The sequence below is a fragment of the Odocoileus virginianus genome, chromosome 18 (genome assembly GCF_023699985.2).
Source record: "Odocoileus virginianus isolate 20LAN1187 ecotype Illinois chromosome 18, Ovbor_1.2, whole genome shotgun sequence".
Classification (NCBI taxonomy): domain Eukaryota; kingdom Metazoa; phylum Chordata; class Mammalia; order Artiodactyla; family Cervidae; genus Odocoileus; species Odocoileus virginianus.
In genome coordinates this window covers 53,711,180-53,728,037 of record NC_069691.1, presented here as the reverse complement: position 1 = coordinate 53,728,037, position 16,858 = coordinate 53,711,180, and the positions used below count along the sequence as shown (strand labels likewise).

Genomic DNA, 16,858 nt, shown 5'->3' with positions numbered 1-16,858 from the left:
CTCTTCTTTAATCTGTTTTAAAATTTTTATTTTATATTATAGTTGATGAACAGTGTTGTATTAATTTCAGGTGAACTGCAGAGTGATTCATTCCTACATATACATGTATCGTTTTTCAAATTCTTCTCCCATTTAGTTTGTTACAGAGTACTGAGCAGAGTTCCCAGTGCTCTAGAGTAGGTCCTGGCTGGTTATCTGTTGCGAGCTTATATGTATATGAATATGTATATATGATACACATGCAGTGATATATATACATCAGTGTGCACAGCTTTAAACAGGTGCCCTAAACTCCAGTTTCCCTCACCACAGTCCTCTCTCTTCCGACTCTTCATGTGCACATTTCATCACAATTCATTATTTGTTATAAAAGACAGGGACATCTGAGAACGCTGCTAGGACAGTCAGTTCTTTGAATTTGAAGACTCTCTTGACGTTATCCCATAAAGTGACCAAATTACCTCAGATTCAGTTAACTCTTCTGGGGTTACTATAAACACAGACAATATGATATACTGATAGAAGAAGAAGAATCTCAATTCTTTGTAACAGTGGGACTATTCCTTAATCTAATGGAATCTTAGAGGAAAGTCTTTTTTTCTCTTGAAATCTAGTACTTTGTTGTATCAAGGTGGTATAATGTAACTCACTCAATAGCCCAGACAGGCAGTATCAGTGTGATTAAGTCAGTTGTTTTACTGATCAAACACATAAACTATATATCAGATAAAATAAGTTGTTTAATTACTGATGTTACCAACATTTCCTCTAGTGTCTTAGGATATACAGTCGGGATTTTCTAATATAAAATGCATCCATTAAATGTCTGCTCTTAGAGCAAATTTAACTGGAGTATTTGATTTCACCATACTGCACCCTCTCTCCTCATTCCCTTTCAGTACCAGAGTCTGTATCAGAGATCTCTGCCATGAAATAATCCCAACAGTTCTCTTAGTACTTGGGCATCTCTGTTAGAAAACCGTTCACTGCAGCACCCAGTCATATTTCTGTAAGCGAAAATAATTAAGCACTTCAGATAATATAATAGCATTAATTTGAACCAGAGGATTAGTTTCCTAAGGCAAGGCACTGGACGGATCCTCCGGTTTAGGAAGTGAGGGATTTGGCGCGGGGGGTTTCAGGGTGCGGGAAAGAGGCCCGTCTCCTCCTGTAACACGGTCCCAATCTGCGCCCATGGGCTCAGCGCTCCCCAACAGCACCACCGGCTCTGCCACCAGGTTGCCTGACACCCCGTATTTCTGGGAGCAGAGTCGAAGGATGGCTGGTCTGCTCATTTTCCCAGCGTCCAGAGGACTCTACACAAAAAGCAACACAAGATTCTTTGTCACAGCATCATCGGTTTCAAGAGAAATCTCATCTGTAACTTCATAAACTGTGATGGATATACAGTGTCACACTGTGTCCTTTCTGTGTGTATCAGTGACTATGTTTATAGGACTCAGCTTAAGGTTTTTCTTATGCAGGATAGAGTTAAACTGACCAGCCAGTTGACTGCAGTATTTCGTCATTTCCTCAGCAGAATCACAGAAAAAGGCAAATTCCTACTTTTAACCGCGCCTTCTCAGTAACCTGTGGAATCTAGGGGTGACTCCACTGGAGCCAGCACAGCTGCTCTGCCTGGGAAGTGGGCACTTGAGGGGAATGAGTCAGACTCTCCGTGAGCGCAGCAGGACGTGTTCAGAACTGCCTGAGCCACGGCATGCCAAGCAGACGTTCTTGTGCATGGTACAACTGGGCGAGAAAGAGGAAGGATTTGCTGATGGAGATTATGGAGTCCCGAGACTGTTGACGGGCCTTCCACATGCACGTGCTTTTCACTGCAGAGTTAGACAGCCTGCAGTGTGGGCTCCAGAGGTAACATTCTAACAGTTCACGCTGTCGCTTCTGCCCTGGCCTGCTCTGTCTCCTTGGCCAGGTTACCTGGCCTCTGTGCTCACCCTCCTGCATGAAGGGCCTTTTGGTAGCAGCCAGACCTCCCGTGGATTCAAGAAGCAGATAAAATGGGAGACTATGTGTGAAATGACTGGCGTGGTATCAGATTATTACTTTTTACTCTGTTCCTAAGTACTGTGTTTTGTAAAAAACAGAAACAAAAACAAAACAAAAAAAGAAGAAAGAAAGAAAAAAGAAAAGAAACTAGACTTCATTTTAAAAAAAAAAAAAAGAAAGAAAGAAACCAGTCCCTTCCACCCACTTACCAAGCACTGTGGTGGGGCTGCCCAGGCAGCATCTCGTTTATCTTCTCAAGGGCACGCCAAGGTAAATGCCTTTCCATCATTTTACAGATGAGAACGCTGAGTTCAAGGTCATGGCAACAGCCTAGCAGGGACTGTGGCTCCCACTGGTCTGCCTCTGTGATTTGCCTGGAATCCTTTACAGGTTCAAGGCCTTCTGTACTCGGGCAAGCTCAGCCTGTTCTTCTGTTTACAGTTTCACCGTCTTTCTTTAACTTCCATGACCGCAGCCCTTCTGGCGGCCACGGTCCCTCTGATGTGGCATTACATGTCCACTGGGCTCCAGTCATTCTTACACAAGTACGACAGCCCCATGTATTCCCCCCAGCCATTCTCCCTGCTCTTAATAAAAAGTTACGTACAAACGGAAGAGCCAGAAAGCTCTTGGCCACTGGAATACATTACTCTGCTTTTATGCTGAAAATATGAATCGTCTTTGGAGTTGTGTCCTCCTCTACCCCACTGGTCCGTATTCATGCTCAGATAATGCACGGGGCTTAGCCTTTGGAGGAGATCCATGTTTTAAAATATTTCACACTTTCATTAAAATAATTTGATAATTGACACAGAAACATATGTTTCTTAAATGATGCAGTTAATTACAAAGAGTCCAAACTCAAAGTGGTCCAAGACTTCTTGAAGGTGTTCATTTTAAACATGCATAGAACAAAGGCTGGTCTTAAGCACTGTCCTCTCAGAAACATTTTCCCAAAAATACTATTATTTATAGTTGGAATCCATATCAGTCACAATCTAGAACTGCTCTGCTGTTTTTCTTAGTCTGTTGTTGTTTGCTGAGCATATTTGGAATTCCTTGCAAAACTAATCTCTGCAATTGAAGAAATGGGCCATGGAGCCAAGATCTTGTAGGTTTTAAAAACTCAACAAGAGCTAAAGAAACAGGTTTTGAAAAATAATATCAAAGCACCAGAAGTGAGTGGAAATAGACCCTTATACTGAATTGCTATCAGAACATCTGTTACATTCACCATCCATCACCCAGAGGAAATACATAGCAAAAACCTCCCAACAGAGGATGTGCCAGCCCACTGGCCAAGAATCTTCTGAGAACATCTCAAGGTTTGGGTAATTTTCATTGAAATATCATTTTAAGCAAAACACCTGAAGATATACTGGCATTCTTTTACTGCTCCATGTATATAAAAGGAAGGGAAATAGAGATGTTTGGCTTTAACATGGCTGGGTGCTGACTTGTGGTGGCGGTTTTTCCAGTGGACATTCTGTGAGTGGTCACCGCATTCAGTTGGTAAAGCATTAGCCCCAGCTCTGAGCATGTGTGACATCGGGGCCGTGTGCTGCCAGCCAGCGGTCAACGCTCTGTCTGCATCTAGAAAGCTCCTGGGAGTCGGCCTCTCCAACAGGATCATGTTTGTTCAGTGATGCCATTTGCTCTTTGGTGTCTTTTGCCATTTTGCCTTTTAAACACCTGCACTTTACTCTTTTCATGAGAATATGAAAAGGAAAAAAAAAGAATGGTTTGAAAGGTTAGCTTCACTGCCCCATACTCCTCTCCAGACAGACAGCTGAGCACATTAGTTCATCTCAGATTAAATCTGAACATTTGAAGCTTAGGTGTTTGAGCCCAAGTGTGCCAAGTGACCCTGGAGATGGAAACTCTAAAGGAGACTTGGCCAGATGCCCCCCCGCTCCCCAGGGGAGGCAGTGAGGGTCCCAGATGCAGCCCCTTGGGGTGAGACTGGATGCAGGTGTGTTCTCTACCGTTTCCTGCTTCCTCCCCGCCAGACAGTTCTGAGCTGGAGCTCAGGGACAGTGAGGAGGAAGTCTAAGGAGAAGGTTGCTGGTCAGCGTCTCCGTGTGCACCAGGGGAGGTGTGTTCTTTCTCAAGCTTGGCAGCACTCCTATCAGCACTGATAACTCTTGTCACAAATCCCGGACATGCCAGCGTGATCGCTAAGATGTACCTACGCCTCCACCGCTGCATGCATAGAAGCTTTAAAAGTTGAAAGCATTAAAAAGCTCGGTGTTCTCAGTTCTGAAACTCAGAACTAAAAGTCCATTCTCAGTTCTGCTGGACCTTGGAGAAGTGGAAACTGCTCCCCGTTTCTGGGCTCCTGAGTTGGAGTAAGGCAGTGGTGGTAGATCTCTGGGTCACCCTTCCATGCTGCCTCCAGATAGGAGCAGAATGGATGTTTTCAGGCAGTTCACCAACCCTGTGGGTCTCATCCATCCTACACACTCTCTCAAGCCAGGTAAACACTTCAGGTGCTGGTGGTTCTTATTCAGTCACCCAGTTGTGTCTGACTCTTTGTGACCCCATGGACTGCAGCACAGCAGGCCTCCCTCTCCCTCACCATCTCCCAAAGTTTGCCCAACACCGATGTCCATTGCATCGGTGATGCCATCCAGCCATCACATCCTCTGACACCTTCTTGTGCCCTCAGTCTTTTCCCAGCATCAGGGACTTTTCCAATGAGTTGACTGCATTAGATTACCAAAATACTCGAGCTTTAGCTTCAGCATCAGTCCTTCCAATGAGTATTCAGGGTTGATTTTCCTTAGAATTGACGAGTTTGATCTACTTGCTGTCCAAGGGACTCTCAGGAGTCTGCTCCAGCACCACAGTTCGAAGGCATCAACTCTTTGGAGGTTAACTCATGCTTACCTCTGGAGGAGGGCACGGCAACCCACTCCAGTATTCTTGCCTGGAGAACCCCCATGGACAGAGGAGCCTGGCGGGCTACTGTCTATGGGGTCACAAAGTCAGTCATGACTGAGCACCTAAACACAGCGCAGCACACAGCAGGCTCATCCATTCTGTTCTCTGTGCTTACAGAAAATAATTCTGTGTTGAGAATGGACTTCTACATCGTCAAATCATAACATTTAAGAACTGTAGCTTTAAAGCTCATCAAATTAATCCCATCACTATGAAAAAAAATTTAAACTCCAGAGTTCCACATTTAAAAGGGCACAGACCACTAACTCCTAACTCCCACTTCAGAATGTCAACTCCAGCTTCCAAGAAAACCCTGCAGAACACAAGTGGTATCATTCCTGTATCCCTAACAGCCACTTGCCTAGGAATGAGCACACCAAAAGTTGAAAGGCAAAGTTAAACAGTGGCATCCTGAGCTTTTTACCTCTGTTCCTTGCAAATATCAAGAGAGAATAAAGTTACGTAGTAGACCTGGAAAGGTGGCTACAGCGTCTTGTAGGTTACAGACTCATCTGTGAGTGATGCGCTAATCTGTGCATTGAGTGTGTGTTGAGATGCACAGGCAGGAGTCTGGACAAGAACACTGCACCCTCTAACAGAGTGTTTTATCTCTGAGGCTTCAATCACAGGCAAACGTCCTCTTTGGGTATCTTACAGACATCGTGTTTAATCTAAAAATCATTTATTTCAGGGAGAGAGAGAGATGGTAGAGTTCCTGTCTCAGGTCTATGAACCCAGAAACCCTATTGTTCCATGTTAATACTGAAGACAGGGATAGGATTACTGGACTGGTTACCACGGCCACTGGCCTACAGACCTAGATGGAAATGACTGGCATTTTCTTGGTGACCATTTACAGAAAGGGCCAGGCACAACCCTGGATGTTCAGCAACTGTGAACAGTTAGTGTTCATCTGCTCATTTTTGTGAGAGTTGGTCCTAAGTAGGAGAGCTGTGACTTTGACGGTCAAGGAGCGGGTGCTGTGTAGGAGGAGCAGGCCAGAAATAACTGCTGACCCAACTGCTCGGGGACCCCCCCCAGAGCAAGGGTCCTGAGCTGGGTTAGTGACGGGAGAAGACACGACCTGGCTTCAGGGTGGAGACCACCGAAAGTCACACGTTTACATGAATAAGTCTGGAGTTTAGGAGTCCATTTCCTCCTTGGAAACAGTTCCATAGAAATCCCTGCGTACTGGGTTAAACCAAGTGACTCAGGGCCTCTAGAAGTTTATGACCGAGAAGATCACAGGACAGGGACCGCGTTCCTGAGACATTGCGAAACCGGAACGCCTAGCGCTTCTCACCCTCAGGGCCCTGAATTCAGTTACTCATTGATAAGCGAACAGAGTGAGCGGATTCGTGGAAGCCTAGACATTTTCACCTCTCCCCCTTAAAAAAGAAAGACGCCTTCCACGCGATCTTTGTGCTGTGGGTTTACGCGGCACCGACTCTGCCGGCACTGGTGGCTTGGTGCTGAACCCCGAACCCCCGCCCGGCGCGCTGGAATGTGCCTGGAGCCCAGGGCCTGGCCGCTCGTCACGCAGGAGATAAAAACCTGGGGCAGATCACCCGGCAGGCAGCCGACATCCCTCTTGGCTTAGAAAAAAGGTGGCATTCTTTCCCGTTATCCATTACTCCTGAAAGTTTCCCGAAAGCCCATTTGTCCCAGCGCTGCCCGGGACTCGGGCCGACCCGGGGGACGCGGGGGGTGGGGGGCTGCCTTCCGCCGGGCTCTCCTCTCCGCCCCCTTCTCTCCCCTCCCCACTGCTCCCCTCCCCACTGCTCCCCTCCCGGGCCGGCGCCGCCCCTGCCCCGCCCCGCCCCCTCCCCGCGGACTCTTATTGCCCAGGCGCTCGGGCGGGGCGTCCGGCCTCCGGAGGCACCCCGGCGGGTGCGCGGTCCACACGGGTCCTGGGCCCGTGGCTCTGAGGGTCCGGAGCGGCAGGGCGCAGCCGGACGGCAGGTAGGAAGGCCTTGGGGACGGGGAAGGGGGGTTGGTCGGTGGGCGGCCGCCCAGGGCCCAGCCCGCTGCGGTCCGCTGAGTCCTCCCTGCCCTGCGGGCGGAGCGCAGCTCGGGCGCCTGAGACCGGGTCGGGGCCAAAGAGTAGGGGACGGCCGTGGACCGCGGGCAGCTTGCGGGGAGGGGGCGGGAGTGACCTCGTTCCGCCGCGGAGGGCCGGGGGAGTCCGGCCCTCCTTTCACCCTGCTCTCTGCCGAGAGTCCTGGCTCGAGGGAGGAGGCGCCGGCCCGCCGGGGGCGCGGGGCGGGGAGGCCGTGCGCTCGGAGCCCAGGGGCTCCCGCCGCCCGGGTCTGGTTCACCGCGGAGCGGGGTGAGGTTGTGGGCAGCGAGTGTGCTGGGTCCGGAGTGTGCTGGGTCCGGAGCCGCCGTGCTCGCCAGGGGACGCCCCGAGGCCCCAGCCGAGCCGGGGATCTCTGAGCTCCGAACTCGTCTCAACTGGGTCTCCAGGAGCCTGAACAGGTCCGGACTGCTTGAGACCTGGGGTCCCAGGGTCCCAGGGACTGGCAGGGAGGACACACCCTGGCCTGAGAGGCGGGAAGACCAGAGTCTCCCTGGTGGCGTGCGCCGGGAAGGCCGCCCCTTCCCATCCTGCCCCACCCCGCCCCTCCCCCACGCCTCCCCTCACCCACCCCTCCCCACCCCACCCCTCCCCACCCCCCCACCCACACCCCTCCCCCACCCCACCCCTCCCTCACCCCACACCCCTCCCCCACGCTCCCTCACCCCCACACCCTGCTCGCAGGGGTCCGCGGGCCTCGAACACTGTTGGGCTCTGCCCTGGAGAACACATTCTTGGTGTTATGAAGGGTCTTGTCGCAGTAACTGCCACTGCCTAAGGATTGGTGGTCCAGGGAGTGAATGTTGGTTTGCTTCTGAGTACAATACAAAGTCATCAACTTTTTACTGACTTTTCTCATCACCAACGACAGAGGGGCTTTTTCTCCTGAAAAGCTGGTGAGCTTTGATTTAGTGATGAGAGGTTTGACTGAATTTTGTTTTTTCCCTGGTCTGCTCTCGTGGGTTTGGTTTAGTAAAAGTAGGCGACCCTGTGTCTTGGAGTGACCAGAAGAGCTCCACCTGGAGAGAGAGAGGAAGTGGCTGTATCAGAAATAGACGAGACCGCTATGTAGTCAGTATATGATCAGCATGCTCCCCAACTTACCCCTTAGCTGTATTTTTATTTATTCTGTTTATTTTGTACAAAATAAGAGTTACTTGGTGTTTAGCCTACTTTGTGTTTTGAATAAGAAGGAGGAGGGGATGTTGTCCGGGGCCCACACCACATCCCTTAGTAAGAAACTAGACCTGTGAGCATCCTCACTATCTTTTTGGCCTTGTGAAAGCTCTGTGCTCTGGGTGAAGAGTTGGGGGTAGACGATGACAATAACACAGCTTTGTCTTCTGTGGCTGTGAAACCCATGAATCATAATACTCCAACAGCTGGTCTGGTCAGTAGCCTGCCTGGTGGAATGCTGTAATAAGTGCACAGTCAGTGAGTTCCCAGGTGAGGACACGACTTGGGGAACAATAGGTTGACTTGGGGAACAATAGGTCGGTGTCCTAGTTAAAGGATCCCTCGGGCGCTTCATTAGAGGCTTGTGGGCTCTGGGTTTCAGTTGTCTCTTGTAGCACCGGTGGAATGCCACCTACCACACTGCATTGCCCTTGATCTTGAAAAACTTTACTGTGTTGTTTTCTCAAGAGTTGTAATTTTTGTATTACTTTTGAGAATAGTTTCTTTTTTTCCCCAAAATATTTTCCGTAGACTGTACTGAGTCTTACATTCTGTTTAAAATCACTCATTATTACTGAATTATGAAGTATTTCTTGGAAATTATCAAGGAGTCTACACTGCTCAAGATGCTGGAGTCATTATTTCTAACAAGTTACTAATTCATTCACACAACTATTGATTGTCCAAACAATTACTGATTTTTTTCCCCCAGTTTCCAGATTCCATTCACAGTCATTGGGAACAGTGAAGATATGTTTTAGACATTGCCATCTCCTTTGTGTATATTTCCATGTAAACAGTTTCATATCAACATGTGATGTGCTTTTTCAGCATGTTTCAGAAGATCCAGATAGACACTGGGCGATGGAAGTTTATTTCTCAGACTGCCGACTCTTCTTTAGGTGGCAAAGCAATTCTCTTCTCCAAGCAAATGAGGGAGGTAGACACTGAATATACACTACAAAAGTATGTCACTGAGCACATTTTCATGTGAACATCTTCTTGCGTTCATGCATGTCAGGTCTTCGGAGACACAGGGGCAGTGGAATTCCACAAGTTCGTAAAGATGTGGGCTGGTGGCCGTAGAGTGGGCCTGGGGCCTTCCCCTCACTGCCTCCCAGGTTGCTGGCTCTAGAAATGCCCTGCAGGGTTGCACTCGGTCAGTCGGGTTTGTTTCCTGGGGCAGCTCTGATCAGATTGTGTGGGAAAATGAAAAATGAGAGGTGCTGGGTGAGAACAGTTTGCTCCAGGAGAGAGCAAGAGCTGGGGCTTGTAGGAGAGGCAGGAGGGGAAGCAGCAGGAAGGCAGGCCTGAGGGGTCAGGAGAAAGAGATGCCTACTGACGCCGGTGCCCTGGATGGCTTTCTGCAGCCACCATGATCATAGGAGGACCTTTCCCCCTCAGCAGGACATCTTTGCTTCTGGCAGTGCTTCATGGCTGACGGTGACGGATGAGCCTCGCCCTTCTGACTTGCGTGTGTGGATCCCGAGGACCAGGAGGTGGGCTGAGAATGAGGGTGCCGGCTCACAGCAGCTCCGTGTCAGCCCACCTGGTGCCCAGTGGCCCAGCTGCTAGAGTGCCTCCGCTGCGGGAAAGGAAGACACTGGTGTCAGCGTGGCCTGGACTTAGGGAAAGTGGAAAGGCTTACTTGATGGGAAAGAGTTCCTCCTGAGGGAGAAGCTGCCCTTTGCAGGCCAAGTGTGTCAGCCAGAAAAATGAGCAAATAGTGGTTTTAGGAGTTTTTGGTAAAACTTTCTAATTTTTTTCCACACAGACATTTTCAAAACAGATCGCTAAGAAGACATACAAAACCACATTAAAAAGAACTGACACCTGTGGCCGGGGGAGGAAGGAAACTTGGGGAGGCAGCTACCACTTCCTGGGCCCTGAAGGGCACGTGCCTGGCTGTCTGGAATGGGGACCAGGGGCCCACACCCCTTGGGAAGGAGGCGCCCTGGGCCTCCGAGCACAGACTGCACACTGGCCCACTCTTCGTGGCACGTGAACCATAAGCGCTATGCGCTTTAGGATGGGCTGTGTGGGGAGTGTGTGTGTTTGTAAATCCTATGCTGGGAACTCTGAAAACTCTTTCGTGGAACCGTGTCCCCTGGGGTCAGGTTCCCAGGACAGGTCAGAGCATTCTGCCTTGTTAGTGAAACCATAGCTTGGAGTCACATAGATAACACAGTTTTGTGGGGAATGCACTCAGAACTCCAAGGCGATTTATTTTTTTTCTAGATTCTAATCCCAGCAACAGTGGCCAAAAGGCCCCCACCTTCTGTTTCTCCATTTAAACCCTCAAAGATAAAGGCACCTAGAAAGATACATTTCCTCTCATGCTCCCCCTGTGCCCACAGAGATGCTATCCTGGAGCCACAGAGCTGGGGGCGTCGGGGGGCGTAGCTGTAGCTGGCACCAGAGGGGGTGAACACGGTGAGTCCAGTGGTCCAGCGGGCAGGCCGGGGTCTCCTCTGATGGCCCGTCAACAGGGGCTGCCTGATGGTGGACATGACCTCGTTACTGTGAACATCCTCTTTCCTCTAGAACCCTTGCGTCAGCATTGCTAGATTTTGCATTCAGTGTCTATGAAGTCAGGTTCAGAATCTTTAATAACAGAAAGAAAAGTCCCAGGTGTTTTATTCGTTCACTCATTCATTTTTGATGCCAGTGCTCAAAATTCCCAAACAAATATCTCCTGGGTTCAGTTCATCTGAAGGTGACGTGTAATTATAATATTCTGAATGGCCATATTGTAACTACCATTGTGCACTTACCTTCTACCAGAAAGTGTGCTACAGTGTGTAACATACTTCATGTTGTTTAATCCTCACCGTAATCCCACGTAGTAAACACTGTCAGCATCCCCATCTTAAAAATGATGCAAGTAAGCGGGTAAGAGTTTTCCCAGAGCCAGGTCTCCAGAGGCAGGGCTGGACCGGTCTTGCTGGACACGTCCCAAGCCCCAGGCCCTGGCTAGACTCTGGGAAGAAAGTCAGGGTCCAAATGGACACCTCAATAGGCAAAACCTTTGCCTTCATGCAGCTTGTCTCCTAGTGATGGGAGAAAAACGGTAAACAAAGTGAGCTAGCCGTCCAGGGCTGCAGCTAGCTCTGCTGGTGTTGGGGGGCAGGGGAGGGGATGGACCCCCGCAGAAGGAGCAGCAGCGAGGCTGGGCATCTGTCCAGGGAGGCAGGAGACAGGCAGAGGAGCGACTGTGGACAGACAGAGCGAGTCTGGGAGTGAGTGGGGCGGTGTCGCTCCCCCAGGCAGGCCCTGGCACTTTGTAGGAGCGGCTGTTATACCGCGGCCGCCCTCAGCCTAAAATCCCATCCAGGTGCCTGGGGAGGCACCCGGGCGTGTGGACCAAGGGCTTGACCTCATCCGCCAGAGCTCCGGAGAGACACAGGGACAGTTTGGGTCAGAGCGCCTCAGAGAGATGGCTCATCTGTAGCTCTGGAAAGTAGGTGGGGTCCGCGGGCCAGGGGGCAGGCATGGATCGATGTAGCAGTGGGGCGAGGGGTGGGTGGAGGGGAGGGTGGTCTTCCTGTCTTCTCAGTGAAGCAGGAAGCAGGTCTTTGCCTGCAAGTAGGTCTGGGCATTTGCCGAGAGGAGGTATGACGGTCACCTGGGGAGGCGCCTGCAGCTGACTGGTGGCCTGCCCTGGACCCCAGAGACACACCATGCCCTGGCCCTCCAGAGCGGAGGGTCTGCTGTTCTCCTAGGTGTCTTACATGGGGTGGAGCCTGCACGATGGTCAGGCTCTGCCGAGTGACTGCGGTCCACCTCCTGCACGCTGACCCAGAAATGTCACTGCATGCCTCCTACCCTGGTCATCAGTGATTGCTCCCTGCTCTGGGGCGCTCTAATAGTAGTGGTTCCTGAGACAGCAGCTCCTTCTGTTGGCGGTTATCTCGCTGAGCCGCGCTCCCCTCTGTAACGGTGAGGTCGAGTCTGGACTGTGAGACCGCTCTCAACTGTGTGCTCTCTGTGTCCCTGCCTGGCAGGGACCTGAATGAAACCTCACTGCTCTGCGTGCTGCTGGGTGACCGCCTCCTGGGGCCGGGGAGCCACCGGCTGGTTGGAACCATGCTGGAAAGACACTTCGGTCTCAATGAGCCGGTGGCAGAGGAACTGGTTGAAGGGTTTGGAGTCCTCGTTCATTCCCTAGTTAGAAGGTGAGCTTAGCTGCAGTTAGCTTTGGTGGTGTGTGAGTGGTGAGGGGAGCGTTGTGCCCAGGGATCTGATGGGTAGTGAGCCAGGGCAAGAGTTGGAGCAGCCCCGAGGGAAAGGCCAATGGCGTGTTGGACCAGAGAGGTGACCGGGAGGCAAGTGAGCACCCGTGTGCGGTGTTCCAGGAAGCCGGAGTTGGGCAGAGCTGCAGGATTATCACCACAGGTAATCCCTGGGAAGAATGGCCCCCAAGGGAGAGTGGAGAGTGGGGATGTGGGACTCCCAGTGTTGGGAAGTGGCATGAAAATCCTGTCACTGGACTAAGTTCTGGTCTGAAAAACCTGTCCAGTGAAAGCACAGAAGTAAAGCATATCCAGTGAAACCACAGGTGAACTAACTCAGAACTGGAGATGGAGAAGTTTGTAGTTTCTCCTGGAAGAGCCTTGTTTTCCACTTGTCGTCTTAACTATACCTGGATGAGTTTGTGTAGGACGTGTACAAGTGTCTGTTTGAGGCACTTATCAAGAGAGACGCAAATTCGGGTGCCCTCCGTGCTTTTCTCGGGGCTCACACGGTTGTGTCGTACAGAGAGTGTGAGCGCCCAAAGTCCTCACCAGCACTTGTAGACTGTCTTGGCAGGTGAGGTCAGGGTGCCCAGACTGGGGGCGAGGGGCTGAGTGTGGTCTCTAAAGGGAGCTTTAAAAGAAAAACATTGTTTTCTGAGTGTGGTGGGTCTTTGCTGCTGCTCAGGCTTTTCTCTAGTTGTGGAGAGTAAGGGCTCCTCCCTAGGTGCTCCGTGTGCTTCCCCTTCTGGCGGCTTCCCTCGCTGTGAGCACCCAGGCTTCAGTAGTTTCGGCTCCTGGGCTCTGGAGCACAGGCTCAGGAGTTATGGTGCACGGGCTTAGCTGCTCCCAGAGTGGGGGATCTTCCCAGATCAGGGCTGGAACCTGTGTCTCCTGCATTGGCAGGCAGATTGTTTACCACTGAGCCACCAGGGCTGCCCCAAGGGGAGCTTTTATTTGCAGGAGAGAGTGGTACCTGAGCCTGCAGGTCTCTTTGCAAGGCAGAAGCATCCTCCAGGGATGCGACGGAAGTGGTCCAAGCTCAGCATCCTTGGCCCGTCTTCCCGTGTAGGCAGGGGGAGGCGGGGCTGTCAGCTTGCGGACAGACAGAATTGTACTGCTTCCCCGCAGAGCCACTCAGCAGCCACTGTGAGCGCCAGTGCCCTCCACCCGCACGAAGCTGCCAAACTTCTCTACCCCAGTGGGCATCCTTGCTGCAGGGTACCAACGAGGGAGAAATTGTGTGCAATGAGTTGATACTTGGAGATTTAGGAAAGTCTGAGTATGCACCCATGACAGACATGTCAAGGTCGAGACTGTGGGGCCCCGGGGCTGGGTATGAGGCCAGACTCCTGTTCATGTCACAGTTCAGGACCTTCGTGGTCCCTGCAGGGGGCTGGGCGGGGCGGGGCGGGGGTCCTGCGCTCCACTGGGCAGATGGACAGTGTGACGCATGCACTCGGCCAAGACTCCCTGAAGCTGCAGGAGGGCTGGTCCCCTGGCTCCTGCTGGTTTCTCTTTCCAGCTCTTCCCCCATCCCACAAGGGTGGAGCGGGGGGCTGCTACATTTGGAAGTGTGCACCCAGCATGGCTGCAGGGTTTCCTGGGGGCTTCCTCACAGATGGCAGATCTGGTAGAGTCAGATCGAGAGCACTGATTGCAGGTTCAGGAGGAAAGCGGTTCAAGGTCAATGTTACATGTTGGGAATTCCGGACCCTGGCTCACCTGGGGAAGCAATGCTCGTGGAGGCCTCTGGGTGGGTTCCCTCCCGTGGGTTCCCTCCCCCCACCCCCTGCAGTGTCTCTCTGCGGCTGTAGCTCCCAAGCAGGACCCACGTGGCTCTGCCCCTCTGCCCAGGGCGCCTTCTACCTGTGGGTTTATTTTCTTTCTAATCCCATTGTTTGATCTTCTCTAGTTACTAAGCCAAATACTACTCTGAAATGTGCATAAAGAGAGGGATAATCAGACTGCAGTGCTGAGTGTTTGCCCAGTGGTTCAGTTTTCCTGCTGTCTTTACCTGAATCTGTAATCGTGTGTATTTGAAAAGTCCCCTGATAGTGCAGAGTGCCTGGCCTGTGCTGTGCAGCGGTCATAGCCCCCTGCGTCTGACCTCAGAGCAGCTGTGTGCAGTCCCGGAGTCGCAGGGTCAGGCTGATGCTGTCAGTCACGTGAGAGCTGTGAAGGCTGAGTGTCCGGGGAGGGGGCTGCTCTCAACCTTCGGTTTGAGTCTCTTTTACAAAGTGGCTTTTGGATCCTGTTCTGACTTTGAAATAACCCATTCATCCTTCCATCAGTGTAATTAGGTCTGGTTTCAAATAGTTTGTCTTCTGCAATTTTCATTAATAATTAAAAAAAAAAAAAGCCAGACAGTCACTTTTGTTGCCAGCAGGCCTCAGCTGAAATTAGGAGTCAGGGAGGTCCTGTCGGCACTGCAGCTCCCGGCAGGCCACTGAAGGCTGCGGCGTTTGCAGCCACAGGTCGGGCTGACCGGCCGGGCCTCCTGGCGAGGTCAGCAGCGCCTGGTGTTGGCCAGGGCCACCCCCAAGCCTGCGCGTGGTGGAGGTCTGTCTCACTGATGATGTAGCTCTGCGGGCTCGACGTGCACCTGTGACTTTCTGGTCTGTCGCTCTAGGTCACCCCCTTTTGCTTCCTGAACCAGCCGCAGAGAGCCAGTCCTCAGACGAGCAGATCCTTCTGGCTCGGGCCGTGCACAGCCGGCTGTTCCCCCAGAGCCCCGGCGTTGCCCCGTCTCTGTTGTCCTCCCACAGAGGAGCAGGCTGGGCGAGATGCCACAAGGCGCCCCTGAGCTGTATGGGGACAGAGATGAGAGCTTCTCGCCCACCTCTGCCCCTCGTCAGCCTGCTCTCCAGGGGAGCTAGACTGAACACTGAGAACTCTGGGATATGGTTTCCGGGTCTTGGACCACGAAAAACTTGGATCTCAGACAGGAAGTGCCACGTTCTCGTTCAGAGTATCAGCCTATGCATCATCAGCAAAAAGCTGTTAGAAAGAAAAGCTCCACAGAAACCTCAGGTTCCCGTTACCCCACGATGGTGAGAGCGGTGTTTACATAAATATGCAGCTGTGTTAGCTGTGCACTTATTTCATGGTGCACGGTGACCAGGGAGATATCCCATGTCGCCTGACCCAGCTCCACCCTCTGAGTTTGGCCCCGTGGCCTTGCCGGAAGGGAATTGTGCCTGCCACAAAACTCACTGCCGTGCACCATATAGCAAAAATGAGATGTACCGCCAAGCCTCCTGGAACACTGTGTGCTGATTTATATTTCAGGAGATAACACCCTTCAGATAGAGTATAATTTGGGAAACACAAGATAATTAATGAGTTGCTGTAACCTCTAAGCCAGGCCCCGAGAAAGTTTGCAGAAATCTCTGGTTCCGCCTGGTCAGGGGCTGCTCGTCTCTGTTGAGCTGTAGTGATGTTCACATGCTTTAGAAAGAGCATTTCAGGTTTCACTTTGATTTTCAGAGGTCCCATGTGCTGGACCGTGGGATGCACAGGGCTGGGTGGTCCTCGCTATAGTCAGAGCTGCCAGGCTGGGCAGCGGTGCTGTGGAGCAGGCAGCCTCTTTGAACGGGTGCTGGTTGCCAAGTGTGGTTAGTAAACGCTCTGCTATTTTTTAACAGCCGAGGCCGTCTAGCCCGTGACTCAGAAGTCTTCCATATTAGGTTCTGGGAGACGCAGCCGAGCTGGAAAACGGGGCTCATCGAATGCGGAGGCCACTGTGAGGCGCGGTGTGGCTCCAGCGATGTCAGTGGGGGCAAGCCCAGGCCAAGGACCGGGCACCTGGGCCAGAAGCGGCATCGCAGAGGCCACAGCTGCACGCCTCACCGAGCCTGGGGGCCCTCCCACTGCCGCAGGCATCACCGCAGCGTCTCCCACGGGCGCCTGTGTTGGCGCCGAGGGCAGGTCCGGCCGTCTTGGCACTCTGCTTCCCGGTGCAAGCAGGAAGCTGGCCTTGTCAATGCATTTACCCGCGTCGTCAGCCACGAAGCAGCTGCACGTCCACAGGCAGAGGGCTCTGTGTTTCTTTCTGTTCTGCCTTCGGCTGCAATTCCTCCAGAAAGCCGTGACTCAATTGCATCAGAAATTGGCTCTCATGAGCGGACGTGCCTGGTGGTAAAGGCAGTTCCTGGCTGGCCTGTCTCCATACCTGAGTGCAGATGACTTCCTTATACATCGATTCAGCAGCTATTCAGCAGATACCTATACCGATATTCAGCAGGTACCTAATGGTACTGTTCATTTTCAGAGCGTTTTGTGTATTGAGTCTTAACAACACAAGACCTCACTGCATGGCATCCTGTGGTGGCCCCCACGGAACCCTAACGTGACCTGAGATTTGTTAGACTCAGTGAGGGGGAAGCAGCTGTGCCTCGGAACCTGAGCTGTGACTTTC

General features: G+C 52.0%; 1 protein-coding gene across 5 annotated transcripts in view; it reads left to right on the top strand.

Moving 5' to 3' along the window:
- The window catches only part of PALLD (palladin, cytoskeletal associated protein), a 374,447-nt gene that overhangs the window by 294,901 nt on the left and 62,688 nt on the right, over positions 1-16,858 (top strand). Inside the window, exon 1 of one of the 5 annotated variants that reach the window (XM_020904357.2) lies at positions 6,806-6,915. The exons of 3 other annotated variants lie outside the window; for them this stretch is intronic. The gene's annotated coding sequence lies outside the window, so the exon portion shown is untranslated. Of the gene's footprint in view, positions 1-6,805; positions 6,916-16,858 lie in introns of those variants that run through there. One more of the 5 variants, XM_070480717.1, reaches the window with a different exon arrangement.